Source organism: Pseudorca crassidens, chromosome 2, assembly GCF_039906515.1.
Source record: "Pseudorca crassidens isolate mPseCra1 chromosome 2, mPseCra1.hap1, whole genome shotgun sequence".
NCBI classification, from domain to species: Eukaryota; Metazoa; Chordata; class Mammalia; order Artiodactyla; family Delphinidae; genus Pseudorca; species Pseudorca crassidens.
In genome coordinates, this window is record NC_090297.1 from 100,863,731 (window position 1) to 100,881,385 (window position 17,655).

General features: G+C 37.3%; 1 protein-coding gene across 2 annotated transcripts in view; it reads left to right on the top strand.

Annotated features, from left to right (window-relative positions):
- The window catches only part of SYCP1 (synaptonemal complex protein 1), a 157,933-nt gene that overhangs the window by 101,611 nt on the left and 38,667 nt on the right, over positions 1 to 17,655 (top strand). The window lies entirely within an intron of this gene.

The window sequence follows — 17,655 nt, forward strand, 5'->3', positions numbered from 1 at the left end:
GAGGTAGGTTCCCTCTATGCCAACTTTCTGGAGAGCTTTTATCATAAATGGGTGTTGAATTTTGTCAAAAGCTTTTCCTGCATCTACTGAGATGATCGTATGGTTTTTATTCTTCAGTTTGTTAATGTGGTGTGTCCCACTGATTTGCATATATTAAAAACTCCTGCATCCCTGGGATAAATCCCACTTGATCATGGTGTATGCTACTTTTAACGTATTGTTTGTTGGATTCGGTTTGCTAGTATTTTGTTGAGGATTTTTGTGTCTCTGTTCATCCATGTGTAATTTTCTTTTATTGTGGTATCTTTGTCTGGTTTTGGTATCAGGGTGTTGGTGGCCTCATAAAATGAGCTTAGGAGTGTTTCTTTCTCTGCAATTTTTTGGAAGAGTTTCAGAAGAATAGGTGTTAACTCTTCTCTAAATGTTTGATACAGTTTGCCTGTGAAGCCATCTGGTTCTGGACTTTCGTTTGTTGGAAATTTTAAAATCACAGTTGCAATTTCAGTACTTGTGATTGGTCTGTTCATGTTTTCTATTTCTTCCTGGTTCAGTCTTGGGAGATTGTACCCTTCTAAGAATTTGTCCATTTCTTCTAGGTTGTCCATTTTATTGGTGTGTAGTTGCTTGTAGTAATGTCCTAATTTTATTGATTTGAGCCCTTTCCCTTTTTTTCTTGATGAGTCTGCCTAAAGGTTTATCAATTTTGTTTATCTTTTCAAGGAACCAGCTTTTAATTTCATTGATCTTGTTTTCTTTGTCTCTATTTCATTTATTTCTGCTCTGATCTTTATGAGTTTTTTCCTTCTACTAACTTTGGGCTTTGTTTGTTTTTCTTTCTCTAGTTGCTTTAAGTGTAAGGTTAAGTTATTTGATATTTTTCTTGTTTCCTAAGGTAATATTGTATTGCTGTAAACTTTCCTCTTGGGACTGCTTTTACTGTGTCCCATAGATTTTAGATTGTCATGTTTCATTGTCATTTTTCTCTAGGTATTTTTTGATTTCCTCTTTGATTTCTTCAGTGATCCATTGGTTGTTTAGTAACATATTGTTTAGCCTCCTCGTGTTTGTGTTTTTTACAGTTTTTTCCTGTAATTTCTTTCTTTTATTTTTATATTTAATAAATTTATTTATTTATTTATTTACTTATTTTATTTTTGGCTGCTTTGGGTTCTTGTTGCTGCTCACAGGCTTTCTTTTAGGTTCAGTGAGCGGGGTCTACTCTGTTGCAGTGCGTGGGCTTCTCATTGTGGTGGCTTCTGTTTGTTGCAGAGCACAGGCTCTAGGTGTGCAGGCTCAGTAGTTGTGGTACGTGGACTCTAGAGCACAGGCTTCTGTAGTTGTGGTGCACGGGCTTAGTTGCTCTGCAGCATGTGGGATCTTCCCGGACCAGGGCTCAAACCCATGTCCCCTGCACTGGCAGGTGGATTCTTAACCACTGCACCACCAGGGAAACCCCTCCTGTAATTTATTTCTAATTTCAGAGCGTTGTGGTTGGCGAAGATGCTTGATATGATTTCCATTGTCTTAAATTTACCGAGGCTTGATTTGTGGTCCAAGATGTGATCTATCCTAGAGAACATTTTGTGTGCATTTGAGAAGAAAGTGTATTCTGGTGCTTTTGGATCAAATGTTTTATAAATATCAGTTAAGTCCGAATGGTCTAATGTGTCATTTAAGGCCTGTGGTTCCTTATTGATTTTCTATCTGGATGATCTGTCCATTGGTATAAGTGGGGTGTTAAAGTCCCCCACTTTTATTGTGTTACTGTCAATTTCCCCTTTTATGGTTGTTAGCATTTGCATTATATATTGAGGTGCTCCTATGTTGGGTGCGTATATTTTTACAATTGTTATATCTTCTTGTATTGTTCCCTTGATCATTGTGTAGTGTTCTTCCTTATCCCTTGTAACAGTCTTTAACTTTTTATCATTTTTTAACATCTTTATTGGAGTATAATTGCTTTACAGTGTTGTGTTAGTTTCTGCTGTATAACAAAGTGAGTCAGCTATATGCATACGTATATCCCCATAACCTCTTACTCATGTGTCTCCCTGTTATCCCACACCTCTAGGTGGTTGCAAAACACCGAACTGATCTTCCTCTGCCATGCAGCTGCTTCCCACTAGCTATCTGTTTTATATTTGGTAGTGTACATGTGTCAATGCTACTCTGTCACTTCGTCGCAGCTTACCCTTCCCCCTCCACGTGTTGTCAAGTCCATTCTCTACGTCTGTGTCCTTTTTCCTGTCCTGCCCCTATTTCATCAGAACCATTTTGTTTTTTAGATTCCATATCTATGTGTTAGCATACGGTATTTATTTTTCTCTTTCTGATTTACTTCACTCTGTATGACAGACTCTGGGACAATTTCATTTCTTGTTATGGCTGAGTAATATTCCACTGTATATATGTGCCACATCTTCTTTATCCATTCATCTGTTGATGGACACGTAGGTTGCTTCCACGTCCTGGCTATTGTAAATATTGCTGCAATGAACATTGTGATACATGACTCTTTTTGAATTATGGTTTTCTCAGGGTATATGCCCAGTAGTGGGATTGCTGGGTCATATGGTAGTTGTATTTTTAGTTTTTTAAGGAACCTCCATACTGTTCTCCATAGTGGCTGTATCAATTTACATTCCTACCAACAGTGCAAGAGGGTGCCTTTTTCTTCACACCCTCTCCAGCATTTATTGTTTGTAGATTTTTTGATGATGGTGATTCTGACCGGTGTGAGGTGATACCTTATTGTAGTTTTGATTTACATTTCTCTAATGATTAGTGATGTTGAGCATCTTTTCATGTGTTTGTTGGCCATCTGTATATCTCCTTTGGAGAAATGTCTATTTAGGTCTTCTGCCCATTTTTGGATTGGGTTATTTGCTTTTTTGATATTGAGCTGCATGAGGTGCTTGTATATTTTTGAGATTAATCCTTTGTCAGTTGCTTCATTTGCAAATATTTTCTCCCATTCTGAGTGTTGTCTTTTTGTGTATATTTATGGTTTCCTTTGCTGTGCAAAATCTTTTAAGTTTCATTAGGTCCCATTTGTTTTTATTTCCATTTCTCTAGGAGGTGGGTCAAAATGGATCTTGCTGTGATTTATGTCATAGAGTGTTCTGCCTATGTTTTACTCTAAGAGTTTTATACTGTCTGCCCTTACATTTAGGTCTTTAATCCATTTTGAGTTTAATTTTGCGTAAGGTGTTAGGAAGGGTTCTAATTTCATTCTTTTACATGTAGCTGTCCAGTTGTCCCAGCACCACTTATTGAAGAGGCTGTCTTTTCTCCATTGTATACTCTTGCCTCCTTTATCAAATATAAGTTGACCATATGTGCATGGGTTTGTCTCTGGGCTTTCTCTCCTGTTCCATTGATCTGTATTTCTATTTTTGTGCCCATACCGTATTGTCTTCATTACTGTAGCTTTGTAGTATATTCGGAAATCTGGGAGCCTGAGTCCTCCAGCTCCATTTTTCTTTCTCAACATTGTTTGGCTATTCAGGGTCTTTTGTGTTTCCATACAAATTGTGCAATTTTTTCTTCTAGTTCTGTGAAAAATGCCATTGGTAGTTTGATAGGGATTGCACTGAATCTGTAAATTGCTTTGGGTAGTATAGTCATTTTCACAATGCTGATTCTTCTAATCCAAGAACATAATATATCTCTCCATCTGTTGGTATCATCTTGAATTTCTTTCATCAGTGTCATGTAGTTTTCTACATACAGGTCTTTTGCCTCCTTAGGTAGGTTTATGCCTAGGTATTTTATTTTTTTTGTTGCAATGGTAAATGTCAGTGTTTCCTTAATTTCTCTTTCAGACTTTTCATCATTGGTGTAAAGGAATGCAAGAGATTTCTGTGAAGTAATTTTGTATCTTTCTACTCTACCAAATTCATTGATTAGCTCTAGTAGTTTTCAGGTAGCATCTTTAGGATTCCCTATGTACAGTATCATGTGATCTGCAAACAGTGACAGTTTCACTTCTTCTTTTCCAATTTGTATTCCTTTTATTTCTTTTTCTTATCTGATTGCTGTGGCTAAAACTTCCAAAACTATATTGAATAATAGTGGCAAGAGTGTGCAACCTTGTCTTCTTCCTGATATTTGAGGAAATGGTTTCAGTTTTTCACCATTGAGAAACATGTTGGCTGTGGGTTTGTCATATATGACCTTTATTATGTTGATGTAGGGTCCCTTTATGCCTACTTTCTGGCATAAATTGGTGCTGAATTTTGTCAAAAGCTTTTTCTGCATCTATTGAGATTATCATATGGTTTTTATCCTTCAATTTGTTAATGTGGTGTATCACATTGTTTGATTTGCATATATTGAGGAATCTTTGCATTCTTGGGATAAACCCTAGTTGATCATGGTGTATGGTCATTTTAAGTTTTGTTGGATTCTGTTTGCTAGTATTTTGTTGAGGATTTTGGCATCTATGGTCATCAGTGAATTTGGCCTGTAGTTTTCTTTTTTTGTGACATCTTTGTCTGGTTTTGGTATCAGGGTGATGGTGGCTTTATAGAATGAGTTTGGGAGTGTTCCTCCCTCTGCTATATTTTGGAAGAGTTTGAGAAGGATAGGTGTTAGCTCTTCTATAAATGTTTGATAGAATTCGCCTGTGAAACCATCTGGTCCTGGGCTTCTCTTTTTTGGAAGATTTTTAATCACAATCTCAATTTCAGTCCTTGTGATTGGTTTGTTTATATTTTTTATTTCTTCCTGTTCAGTCTCAGAAGGTTGTGCTTTTCTAAGAATATGTCCATTTCTTACAGGTTGTCCATTTTATTGGCATATTGTTGCTTGTAGTAATCTCTCATGATCCTTTGTATTTCTGCAGTGTCAGTTGTTACTTCTCCTTTTTCATTTCTTATTCTGTTGATTTGAGTCTTCTCCCTGTTTCTCTTGGTGAGTCTGGTAATGGTTTCTCAATTTTATCTTCTCAAAGAACCAGCTTTTAGTTTTATTGATCTTATCTATTGTTTGCTTCATTTCTTTTTCATTTATTTCTGATCCGATCTTTACGATTTCTTTCCTTCTGCTAACTTTGGGTTTTTTCTTTCTTCTTTCTCTAATTGCTTTAGGTGTAAGGTTAGGTTTTATTTGAGATGTTTCTTGTTTCTTGAGGTAGGATTGTATTGCTATAAACTTCCTCTTAGAACTGCTTTTGCTGCATCCCATAGGTTTTGGGTCGTCGTGTTTTCATTGTCATTTGTTTCTAGGTATTTTTTGATTTCCTCTTTGATTTCTTCAGTGATCTCTTGGTTATTTAGTACTGTATTGTTTATCCTCCATGTGTTTGTATTTTTTATAGATTTTTTCCTGTAATTGATATCTAGTCTCATAGCCTTGTGGTCGGAAAAGATACTTGATATTATTTCAATTTTCTTAAATTTTCCAAGGCCTGATTTGTGACCCAAGATATGATCTATATTGCAGAATTGTTCCATGAGCACTTGAGAAGAAAGTGTATTCTGTTGTTTTTAGGTGGAATGTCGTATAAATATCAATTAAGTCCATCTTGTTTAATGTATCATTTAAAGCTTGTGTTGCCTTATTCATTTTCATTTTGGATGATCTCTCCATTGGTGAAAGTGGGGTGTTAAAGTCCCCTACTATCATTGTGTTACTGTCGATTTCCCCTCTTATGGCTGTCAGCATTTGCCTTATGTATTGAGGTGCTCCTATGTTGGGTGCATAAATATTTACAATTGTTGTATCTTCTTGGATTTATCCCTTGGTCATTATGTAGTGTCCTTCTTTTTCTCTTATAATAGTCATTATTTTAGAATCTATTTTGTCTGATATGAGTGTTGCTACTCCAGATTTCTTTTGATTTCCATTTTTATGGAATACCTTTTTCCATCTACTCACTTTCAGTCTGTATGTGTCCATAGATCTGAAGTGGGTCTCTTCTAGCATATATATGGGTCTTTTTAAAAATTCTTTCAGCCAGTCTGCCTCTTTTGATTGGAGCATTTAATCTATTTACAATTAAGGTAGTTATCGGTATGTATGTTCTTATTGCCATTTTCTTAATTGTTTTGGATTTGTTTTTGTAGGTGATTTTTCTTCCCTTCTTCTTTTGTTCTCTTCTCTTTTGATTTAATGACTATCTTTTAGTGTTATATTTGGGTTGCTTTTCCTTCTTTGTGTGTGATTCTATTGTTTTTTGTTTGCAGTTCCCATGAGGTTTTGATATAGCAATCTTTATATATACAAGGTTGTTATAAGTTGCTGGTATCTTAATTTCAAATGCATTTCCCATTTCCTGCTTTTGTACTCTCCTCACGGTTGCTGGTTTTGATATGTTTGTATGTTGATGAATTTTTACTTTTACTGTATGTTTGCCTTTACCAGTGACTTTTCCCATTTGTGATTTTCTTGTTTCTAGTTGTGGCCTCTTTTTTTCCCCCCACCTAGCGAAGTTCTTTTAGCATTTTTTGTAAGGCTGGTTTGGTACTGCTGAATTCTCTTAGCTTTTGCTTATCTGTAAAGCTTTTGATTTCTCCCTGGAATCTTAATGAGAGCCTTGTTGGGTAAAGTATTCTTGGTTGTAGGTCTTTCCCTTTCATCACTTTAAATATATTCTGCCACTCCCTTCTGGCCTACAGAGTTTCTGCTGAAAAATCAACTGATAGCCTTATGGGTTTTCCCTTGTATATTATTTGTCACTTTTTCCTTGTTGCTTTTAATATTTTTTTCTTGGTATTTAATTTTTTTCTGTCTGATTAATATGTGTTTTGGCATGTTCCTCCTTGGGTTTATCCTGTATGGGACTCTCTGTGCTTCCTGGCCTTGAGTGAGTGTTTCCTTTCTAATATTAGGGAAATTTTTGACTATAATTTCTTCAAATATTTTCTCAGGCCCTTTCTCTTTCTCTTCTCCTTCTGGGACCCATATAATGCAAATTTTGGTACATTTATTGTTGTCCCAGAGGTCTCTGAGACTGTCCTCATTTCTTTTAACTCTTTTTTTCTTTATTCTGTTCTGTGGCAGTGATTTCCACCATTCTATATTCCAGCTCACTTGTTCATTCTTCTGCCTCAGTTATTCTGCTATTGATTCCTTCTAGTGTATTTTTCATTTCATTTGTTGTATTGTTCATATCTGTTCTTTAAATCTTGTAGCTGTTTGTTAAACATTTCTTGTATCTTCTCGGTCTGTGCCACCATTCTTTTTCTGAGATTTTGGATCATCTTTAGTATTGTTACTCTGAATTCTTTTTTGGGTAGGTTGCCTATGTCCTCTTCATTTAGTTGTTCTTGTGGGTTTTTATCTTTTTCCTTCATCTGAAACATATTTCTCTGTCATCTCATTATGTCTAACTTTCTGTGTTTGTGGTCTCCTTTCCGCAGGCTGCAGGATCATAGTTCCTCTTGCTTCTGGTATCTGCTCCTTGGTGGAAGAGTTTGGTCTGGGGCCTTGTGGAGGTTTCCTGGTGGGAGGGACTGGTGCCTGCCCTCTGGTGGGTGGAGATGGGTCTTGTCCGTCTGGTGGGCAGGACTGTGTCAAGCGGTATGAGGTGGCTGTGAGCTCAGTACTCCTTTAGGCAGCCTGTCTACTGATGGGTAGGGTTGTATTCCTATCCTGCTGGTTGTTTGGCCTGAGATGTTCCAGTGCTGGAGCCTGCATGCTGTTTGTGGGGCTGGGTCTTGGTGCTGAAATTGGAAACTCCAGGAGTGCTTATGCTTATCAATATTCCCTGAGGTCTCCACAACCAGTGTCCTTGCTTCCACAGTGAGCTACAGCCAACCCGTGCCTCCCCAGGAGACCTCCCAAGACCCCTAGGTAGGTCTAGCCCAGGTTCCTATGGAGATACTGCTTTGTGCTGGGTCCCCGTGCATATGAGACCCTGTGTGTGCCCTCTAAGAATGCAGTCTCTGTATCCCTCAGCTCTGTTGGGCTCCCACACTCAAGACCCACTGGCCTTCAAAGCCAAATGCTCGGGTGGCTCTTCCTCCCGACGCCAGAACCTCACACTGTGTTGGAGGGCTATTTTTATGTGGGAACGTCCTTGTGTAGTCTCTGTGTGTTTAATATTTTTTGGTTTGGGGGCTGTTTTTTAGTATGGATGTCTGCCACCTGTTTCCCAGTGTATGCTGGCCGTTATCCCCTTGATAGGAGGTTGTGGTGACCAGAGCCTGCACTAGATATTGAGTGAGGCCTCCCCTTTGCTCTGTGATTGTCACAGCCCTGTCAGGGACAGGGTTTGCTCCCTAGTTCTTGGAGTAGAGGCCCCCAGATCTGTTTTGGAGCTGTATTTCTGATCTGCAGTGCTAGGTAGGCAGGATTGGAGCATTCCCACTGGGAGAGATGCCGCTAAATATTACTCCTCTGAAACTGTTCACCTGTGAGCGTGCTCTGTTGTGGCACCTTTTACCCATTGTGTGGGCTCACAAATTACATTTTTGTTGTCAGTGCTCATGACCCACCTTAACTGTGGGTATGCCAGCAATTGATTGGCCCTGGTGTCTCTTTGGCATTGTTTTCACCAGGCCACCACCACAGACCTACTGAAGTCAGGTCCAAGGACTGCAGTAATCGTGCACCTGGACCCACTGTTGGAGCTATGGAGGCTGCTCAGACTGTGGCCTAGCCTAACTCCTGAGTGTATGTGCCCACAAACCCTCCACTTGCTAAAGCTAGACCTGTCTCATCTTCGGGAGCACTCATTGTCCTTTCAAATGTTCCACAGGTGCTGAATTTACAAAGCTGGCAGCAGGGGTGTAAATCTGTGGTTCGCACAGCCTCAAGGAGAGATTTCAGCTCTTCTTCCTTAGTCACACAACCCCTGGGGCTCAGCTTTGGTTTCAGCTCCACATCTGCGTGTGGGTCACCCACCGGTGCCTGCTTCTGAGGTTGCCCCAGAGTACATGAGCCTGCCCTGGCGAGAGGGGGCTGGGGCAGTGATTTGGGTATGTGAGCCCACCCAGACAGGTTGGGGGGAGCTGAGGTGGTGACCAGGGCATGCAAGTCTGCTCAGGAGGGAGCTCCTCGTAATGCCCATGGAGGCAAGGGCCAGCACGTGGGGAAAGAGGCTGCAATGACAGCCCCACCCTTCATGTGCCATTCAACAATGATGCTTCGCTTCGATGGTGCCCCAGGCTTCTTCCACGAATGTTCCCAGTTGCGCAGCTCCTCACTCCCGTCCCTTCAGGCTGTCTCCTCGCAGCCAACAACAGACCTCTCCCTGGGTCTGCTCTCCAAACTCCATGTTCCAGCACCCAGCCCCCGCCTGCAGTGGCAGACACATGTCTCAGGCTGGGGCGTGCAGGGCTGTGGCATGGACCATCTGTGTAGGTCTCACTCTGTCCTGCCTGCCACAGACTGGTTGCTGTACTCTCCTTCGAGCCCCTGAAGTTCCCCTTCTGTCCCAGCTGATCTTCCCCCTGGTGAGGGGGCTTCCCTGGGTGCAGGAACCTCTCCTCTTCTTCAGCTCCCCACCAGGGGCACTGATCCCATCCCACTTCCTCTTTTTTTCCTTTCTTTCATCCTACTGAGTTATGCAGGAATCTTTCTTGTCCTTTTAGGTGTCCAAGGTCCTCTGCTAGTGTTTAGAAGGTGCTCTGTGAGAATTGTTCCATTTGTGGATGTATTTGTTGGGAGAGGTGAATTCCATGTCCTCCTACTCTGCCATCTTGACTCCTCCCCACCTCATTGTGGTTTTGATTTGCATTTCCCTGATGGTTAGTGATGTTAAGCATCTTTTCATCTGCCTGTTGGCCATCTGCATGTCTGTTTTGGAAAAATGTCTATTCAGGTCTTCTGCCCCTTTTTTAATCGAATTGCTTGTTTATTTTGATGTTGAGTTGTATGAGTTCTTTGTATATTTTGGATGTTAATCCCTTATCAGATATATTGTTAGAAATATTTTTTCCCATTCAGTAGAGTGCTTTTTCATTTTGTTGATAGTTTCCTTCTCTATGCAAAAGTTTTTATTTTGATTCCCATTTGTTTAATTTTTGCTTTTGTTACCCTTGCCTAAGAAGACATATCCAAAAAAAAATATTGATAAGATCAATGTCAAAGAGCATACCGCCTATGTTTTCTCCTAGGAGGTTTATGGTTTCAGGTCTTGCATTTAAGTTTTTAATCTATTTTATTTTTGTATATGGTGTGAGAAAGTAGTCCAATTTGATTCTTTTGCATGTAGCTGTCCAGTTTTCTTGACACAATTTATGAAGAGGCTGTCTTTTCCTCATTGTGTGTTCTTCTTTTGTTGTAGATTAATTGACCATGTAAGCATAGGTTTATTTCTGGACTCTCTATTCTGTTCCATTGATCTATGTGTCTGTTTTTGTGCCAGCTCCTTTGATTACTGTCGCTTTGTAGTACAGTGTTGAAGTCAGGGAGTGTGATACCTCCTGCTTTGCTGTTCTTTCTCAAGATTATTTTAGCTATCTGGGATCTTTCATGTTTCCATACAAATTTTAAAATTATTTGTTGTAGTTTGGTGAAAAATGCCATTGGTATTTTGATAGAGATTGCACTGAATCTGTAGATTGCCTTAGGTAGTATGGTCATTTTAACAGTATTAATTCTTCCAATCCCTGAGCTTAGTATATTTTCCCATTCTTTTTTGTGGCGCCTTCACTTTCTTTCATCTGTGTCTTATAGTTTTCTGAGTACAGGTCTTTACCTCTTTATTTAGATTATTCTTAGGTATTTTATTCTTTTTCTTTTGCAATTTTAAATGGGATTTTAAAAAAATTTTTCTTTCTGCTTGTTCATTGTTAGTGTTTAGACATGCAACAGATATCTGTATGTTCATTTTGTATCCTACTATTTCTTTCAATTTTAGTAAATAATATTTTGGGGGGATTTTGCCCTGTTAATCTACATTTTCTATATTTTGAAAATTGTAGCATCTATAGTATTGTCCTTTTTTCAATCCTGATGTTGGTTATTTATGCCTTTTGTTATTCTTGATCAGTCTTACCAGGCATTTATCAATTTTGGAAGTTTAAAAAAAACACAGTTTTGGATTTTTTGATCTTCTCTGTAGGGTGCTTGTTTTTGTTTCATTAATTTATGTTCTTTATTATTTTCTCCTCCTTTTATTGTTTTTTCATTATGTTCTTTTTCCAATTTGATATTAATTCTTTGATAATTAATTTTCAGTCTTTCCAGTGTACACATTTTAAGGCAATATATTTCCTTCTAAACTTGTTGTAGTTGTGTCTCGTAGGTTTAAATATATATTAAATTAGTATTGTTTCATTCAATACCTTCCTATATTTCTCAGTTTCTGAGCTTAATGGCATGTTATGTTTTTGGAATTGATTTCTATCATAAGCACACTGTAATTAGAGAACACACTCTGGTATGACTTCAGTACTTTGGAATTTATTGACATTTGCTTGATGGACCAATATAGGGTTACTTTTTATAAACACACCCATATACCTGAAAATAATGTGTATTCTACAGTTGTTGGGTGAAGTGTTCCATTTGGTCAAGATTATAGTCATATTCTTTAAACTGCTGCATATTTATTGATTCTATATCTTTACTTCTTTTTTCTTCGTGTTTTATTACTTGAATGAGATTGATGTGTTAAAAAATCTCACTTGATGATTGTGGATTTCTATTCTTCCTTGAAGTTCTGTCAATTTTTCTTTTAATACCACGTTATTAGGTACATACTATAATATATGTAATTTTTTTTATACAATGTGGAACTTAATGTGTATACTTAATATATATTCTATATATATTCTGTATATTCTATACATAATAGAACTTTTTTTCCACTTTAAAGACACTCACTTTATCTATGTAATAGTGTTTTCTTGCCTTAGAGAATAATTCTTCTTTTTTATTGTTATAACTATACCAGTTTTCTTCTTAGTGTTTACAGGGTTTAATTTATTTATTTATTTAAAATTTTTGTTGGAGTATAGTTGATTTACAATGTTGTGTTAAGCATGGTATTTTTAACAACCTATTTACTATTGTGCTTTCTATATCTTTGTTTTAGATGTGTCTCTTATGAACAACATACAGCTGGAGTTCATAATTTTTGTCCTTTTTACTGGTACATTTTAGCTTCAGAATACATAATCTCCTTTCTCTCTCATGTCTAACTTATATGCTATCATACTCTTATTATTGTCACATATTGTAATGAATTTGTTTTTATAAGGGTTTTGTATTGCCCAGGAAGAAGGAAAGAATAGAGTGAATTGGGGAGAGGCAATAAATACTAAGAATGTTTAGAATTGATGAAATACACGAATTCATAGATATAGGAAGACTGATGGATACCTAGAAGGAAAAATTAGAATAAATCCAGAACTAGACTTAGTATAGTAAAACTACAGAATGTTAGACACACATCGGTCTTAAAAGTAGCTAGAGAGAAATGAGAGATCACCAATGAAAGAATGACAAGAGATTTACCGTGGACATCTCAGCAAGCAACAGTGGAAGTTAGAAATCAGTGAAACAATATTCTCAAGTACAGAGAACAGATCAACCTTGAATTATGTCCACAACGTGTCTCTCTTCTATGTTGGAGAAATAAGGACATTTTTAGATGAAAAACTGAAGGAAACATATTTTTCAAGAACACTCAGATAGTTAACAAAAATGATCATGTATAGGGCCACAGAATTCAAAGGCTTGAAATCATACAGAATATGTCCTCTAACCACAATTCTATTAATCTAGAAATTATAACGTGTTTTTTTAATGAAGGTCTGAAGTTAATACCTTTACTATGAACATTGTTATGCCAATATATTTGAAAGATACAAAAAATATGAAGTGAAGTCGATTAACCAAAACAATCTCAAAACGAATAATTAACCTGAATAGTCCTATTAAGGAGATTGGATCAGCAGTTTAAAATCTTTCAACAAACAAACTTCAGACTCAGATGGTTTTAGATTGGAGTTGCATTTGTAAAAAATCTATAAGAATCTCCAGATGAGTTAATAAAGTATTGAGTCATTTAGTAAGGTTGATAGATATATAATCATTACACGGAAAAAATTACTAGTCTTAAACATCTGCAACAAGCTATTAGAAAATGTAATTTTAACAATCTACCATTTATGTGAAAATGCTGGTTCTCTCCAAATTGATATACGTATTCACACACTGTTGCTGGGAGTTTAAATTGGTACATGTACTTTGGAAAACAATGTTGTTATCTTGTAAAGTTGAACATGCAATCTGCAATTTCAGGTCTGGATATAGAGAAATTTATACATTTGTACCAGGAGACAATGTTTTTGAGAACAGTCACACCATTATCGTGTGTATTATCTCCAAGTTGAATACAATTCAGTGTCTGTGAACAGTTGAGTACATAAATAAACCATGGTATATTCATACAATGGAACACTACTCTGCAGAGAAAATGAAGGAACTATACACACATAAATATGTAAAACCTACTGCTGAGTGAAAATGCAAGACAGAAAAATATACATACTAAGAAAACATTTATATAGAGTCTGAAACAAAAAACTCTGAAATACTGATATATCATTATGCAGTAAAGCTATAAAAAAGGGGAAGGGACTCATGAATATTAAATTAAGAATCTTTGTTACACTTCAGGGAGCAGAAGGGGAAACTAATGAACAGAGGCATTCAGAAGCCTTTATCAACATTTATAATATTCTGTGTTTTAAAGTTGGTGATTGTGGGACTTCCCTGATGGTCCAGTGACTAAAACTCTGTGCTCCCAATGTAGGGGGGCTGGGTTTGATCCCTAGTCAGGAAACTAGATCCCACATGCCACAACTAAGTTTGCATGCTACAACTAAAGATCCTGCATGCTGCAACTAAAGGACCCATGTGCCACAACTAAAGGTTCCTCACGCCTCAACTAAAAGATCCCGCATGCAGCAATGAAGATCCCACATGCTGCAACTAAGACCCGGCACAGCCAAATAAATAAATATTAAGAAAAATAAAGTTAGTGGTTCTTTCATGGGTACAGAATACAGTCTGTTTCATTATTAAGTTACCCATGCCTCCCTTCCCCAATTCCTGTCACTGTCCTCTACCCCCTCCTCAATTCTAATTCAGTCCTAATGCCATAAGTGATTCTGGAGAGTGAGTGCTAATTAAAGGTCCTCTTTTTTAAAATATTTATTTATTTATTTTATTTTTGGCTGCATCAGGACTCAGCTGTGGCACACAGGATCTATTGTGGTGCGCAGGCTCTAGAGCACGTGGGCTCTGTAGTTGCAGTATGTGGGCTCTCCAGTTGTGGCCTTTGTGCTCAATAGTTGCAGTGCACAGGCTTAGTCGCCCTGAGGCATGTGGGATCTTAGTTCTCTGACCAGGGATCGAACCCACATCCACTGCACTGGTAGGCGGATTCTTAACATTGGACCACCAGGGAAGTCCTAAGGTCCTCTTTCTTTTGATAATTATTATATTAGTAAATATTTGTACAAAATATATGGAAAAAATAGAAACTGAAGGTGTTGATTCTTTATAGAAAATTAATCTCAGTAATACTGAGTGTGCTTTTTAATGGAATCCATTTTAACTGTTTTTCTTTAGTTGCTTGTGTTTTTAGTGTCATATCTAAGGATCCATTGCCAAATCTATTGTCATGCATTTTAACTCCTATTTTCTTCTAAGAGTTTTTGGTTTTAGCTATTACATTTAGATGTTTAATCTATTTTGAGTTATTTTTGTAATGTGATATGAGGTAAGAGTCCAACTTCATTCTTTTCCATGTGCTTATTATTTGTCTTAACAACATTTGTTAGAAACTGTTCTTTCTCCATTGAATTCTTTTGTCATTCTTATTGTTAGAAGCTATTCTTTCTCCATTGAATTGTCTTGTCATTCTAAGTTGACCATAGTTGTATGGCTTTATTTCTGGACTTCCTATTCTATTCCATTGATCCATATGTTTACCTTATGTCAGTACCACGCTGTTTTGATTATTGTAGCTTTGTAGTGAGTTTTAAAATTGGGGATTATGTGTCCTCCAACGTTGTTCTTTTTCAAGATTGTTTTGGCTATCCAGGGTCCCTGGGAATTCCTTGTAAACTTTAGGATCAATTTGTTCCGACAAAAGGCAGTTGGAATTTGGGTAGAGATTGCAATGAATCTTTTCACTCTATTGATAATGTTCAAGGGGACACTATCAAAGGTTGAAAGGACACTATCAAGGGAGTGAAAAGACAAGCCAAAAAATTGGAAAAAATATTTGCAAATCATTATTTGGTAATGATCTAATATCCAGAATATGTAAAGAATATTTACAATTCAGCAACAAAAGCCAGTCACTGAAGAACAAATACTGCATGATACCTAAAATAGTCAAACACATAGAAGCAGAAATTAGAAAAGTAAATACCAGGGACTAGGAGGGAGGGGGAAATGGGGAGTTGTTCTTCAATTTGCTTAGGTTTCAGTTATGCAAGATAAAGTAGTTCTAGAGATCTGCTGTACTACATAGTGCCTGTAGTCAACAATTCTATATTGTTTACTTAAAGCAGTCTACAGATTCAATGCAATCCCTATCAAATTACCAATGGCATTTTTCACAGAAATAGAACAAAAATTTTTACAATTTGTATGGAAACAAAGGACCCCGAATAGCCGATGCAATCTTGAGAAAGAAAACTGGAGCTGGAGGAATCAGACTCCCTGACTTCAGACTACACTACAAAACTACAGTAATCAAGACAGTATGGTACTGGCACAAAAACAGTAATATAGATAAATGGAACAGGATAGAAAGCCCAGAGATAAACCCACACACCTGTGGTCAACTAATCTATGAAAAAGGAGGCAAGAATATACAATGGAGAAAAGACAGCCTCTTCAATAACTGGTGCTGGGAAAACTGGACAGCTACATGTAAAACAATGAAATTGGAACACTTCCTAACACCATACACAAAAATAAACTCAAAAGGGATTAAAGACCTAAATGTAAGGCCAGACACTATAAAACTCTTAGAGGAAAACATAGGCAGAACACTCTTTGACATAAATCACAGCAAGATCTTTTTGGACACACCTTCTAGAATAATGAAAATTAAAACAAAAATAAACAAATGGGACCCAGTTAAACTTAAAAGCTTTTGCACAGCAAAGGAAACCATAAACAAGACCAAAAGGCAACCCTCAGAATGGGAAAAAATATTTGCAAATGAAGCAACTGACAAGGGATTCATCTCCAAAATATACAAATAGCTTATGCAGCTCAATATCCAGACAAACAACCCAATCAAAAGTGGGCAGAAGACCTAAATAGGCTTTTCTCCAACGAAAACATACAGATGGCCAAGAGGCCCATGAAAAGCTGCTCAACATCACTAATTATTAGAGAAATGCAAATCAAAACCACCATGAGGTATCACCTCACACTGTTCAGAATGTCCATCATCAAAAAATCTACAAACAATAAATGCTGAAGAGGGTGTGGAGAAAAGGGAACCCTTTTACACCGTTGGTTGGAATGTAAATTGATACAGCCACTATGGAGAACAGTATGGAGGTTCCTTAAAAAACTAAAAATACAACTACCATATGACCCAGCAATCACACTACTGGGCATATACCCTGAGAAAACCATAATTCCAAAAGATGCATGCACCCCAGTGTGCATTGCAGCACTATTTACAATAGCCAGGACGTGGAAGCAACCTAAGTGTCCATTAACAGAGGAATGTATAAAGAAGATGTGGTACAATGGACTATTAGCCATAAAAAGGAATGAAGTTGTGCCATTCGCAGAGACGTGGATGGACCTAGAAACTGTCATACAGAGTGAAGTAAGTTAGAAAGAGAAACACAAATGTTGTATATTAACGCATGTATATGGAATATAGAAAAATGGTGCAAATGAACCTATTTGCAAAGCAGAAATAGAGACACAATTGTAGAGAGCAAGTGTATGGACACTAAGAGAGGGGTGAGATGGATTGGGAGATTGGGACTGATGTATGTACACTACTATGTATGACGTATTTGGCTGGTCAGTACCTCCTGTATAGCACAGGGGGGAAAAAAAGAAGGTACATTCTGTTTGCAGGACATATATTGTTAGCCTTAAAAATACATTCCAGTATACATTACGTGCAGACAAGTACTGTTTGATTCCACTTATACGAGGTGCCTAGAATAGTCAAATTCATAGAGTCAGAAAGTACATTGGTAGATGCCAGGGGCTGGGTGGTAGAGGGAGTGGGGAGCGAGAATGGGGAGTTAATGTTTAAAGGGCACAGAGTTTCAGTTTAGGAAGGTGAAATATTCGGGAGATGGATGATGGTGAGAGTTGCACAACAATGTGAATGTACTTAGTGCCATTGAACCGTACAGTTAAATATGGTTAAAATAGTATGTTTTATATCATGTGACTTTTACCACAATAAAAACATTTAAAAAATGTATCAGGGTTAGGAGGATAGGGAGAAATAGGCATCAATTAAAAAGAACCTGAACACTATCTATTAGAAGGAATAAATATGCACAAAATTTAAAAAAATTTGTTAAGAGAGTAGTCTCATGTAAGTGTTCTTATGACAAAAAAAACGGGACAGAAGGAAACTTTTGAAGATGATGGATATGTCTATTACCTTGATTTTGGCGATGATTTCATGGGTGTATGCATTTGTCCAATCTCAACTCACTGTATACATTAACTATGTGTAGTTTTTTT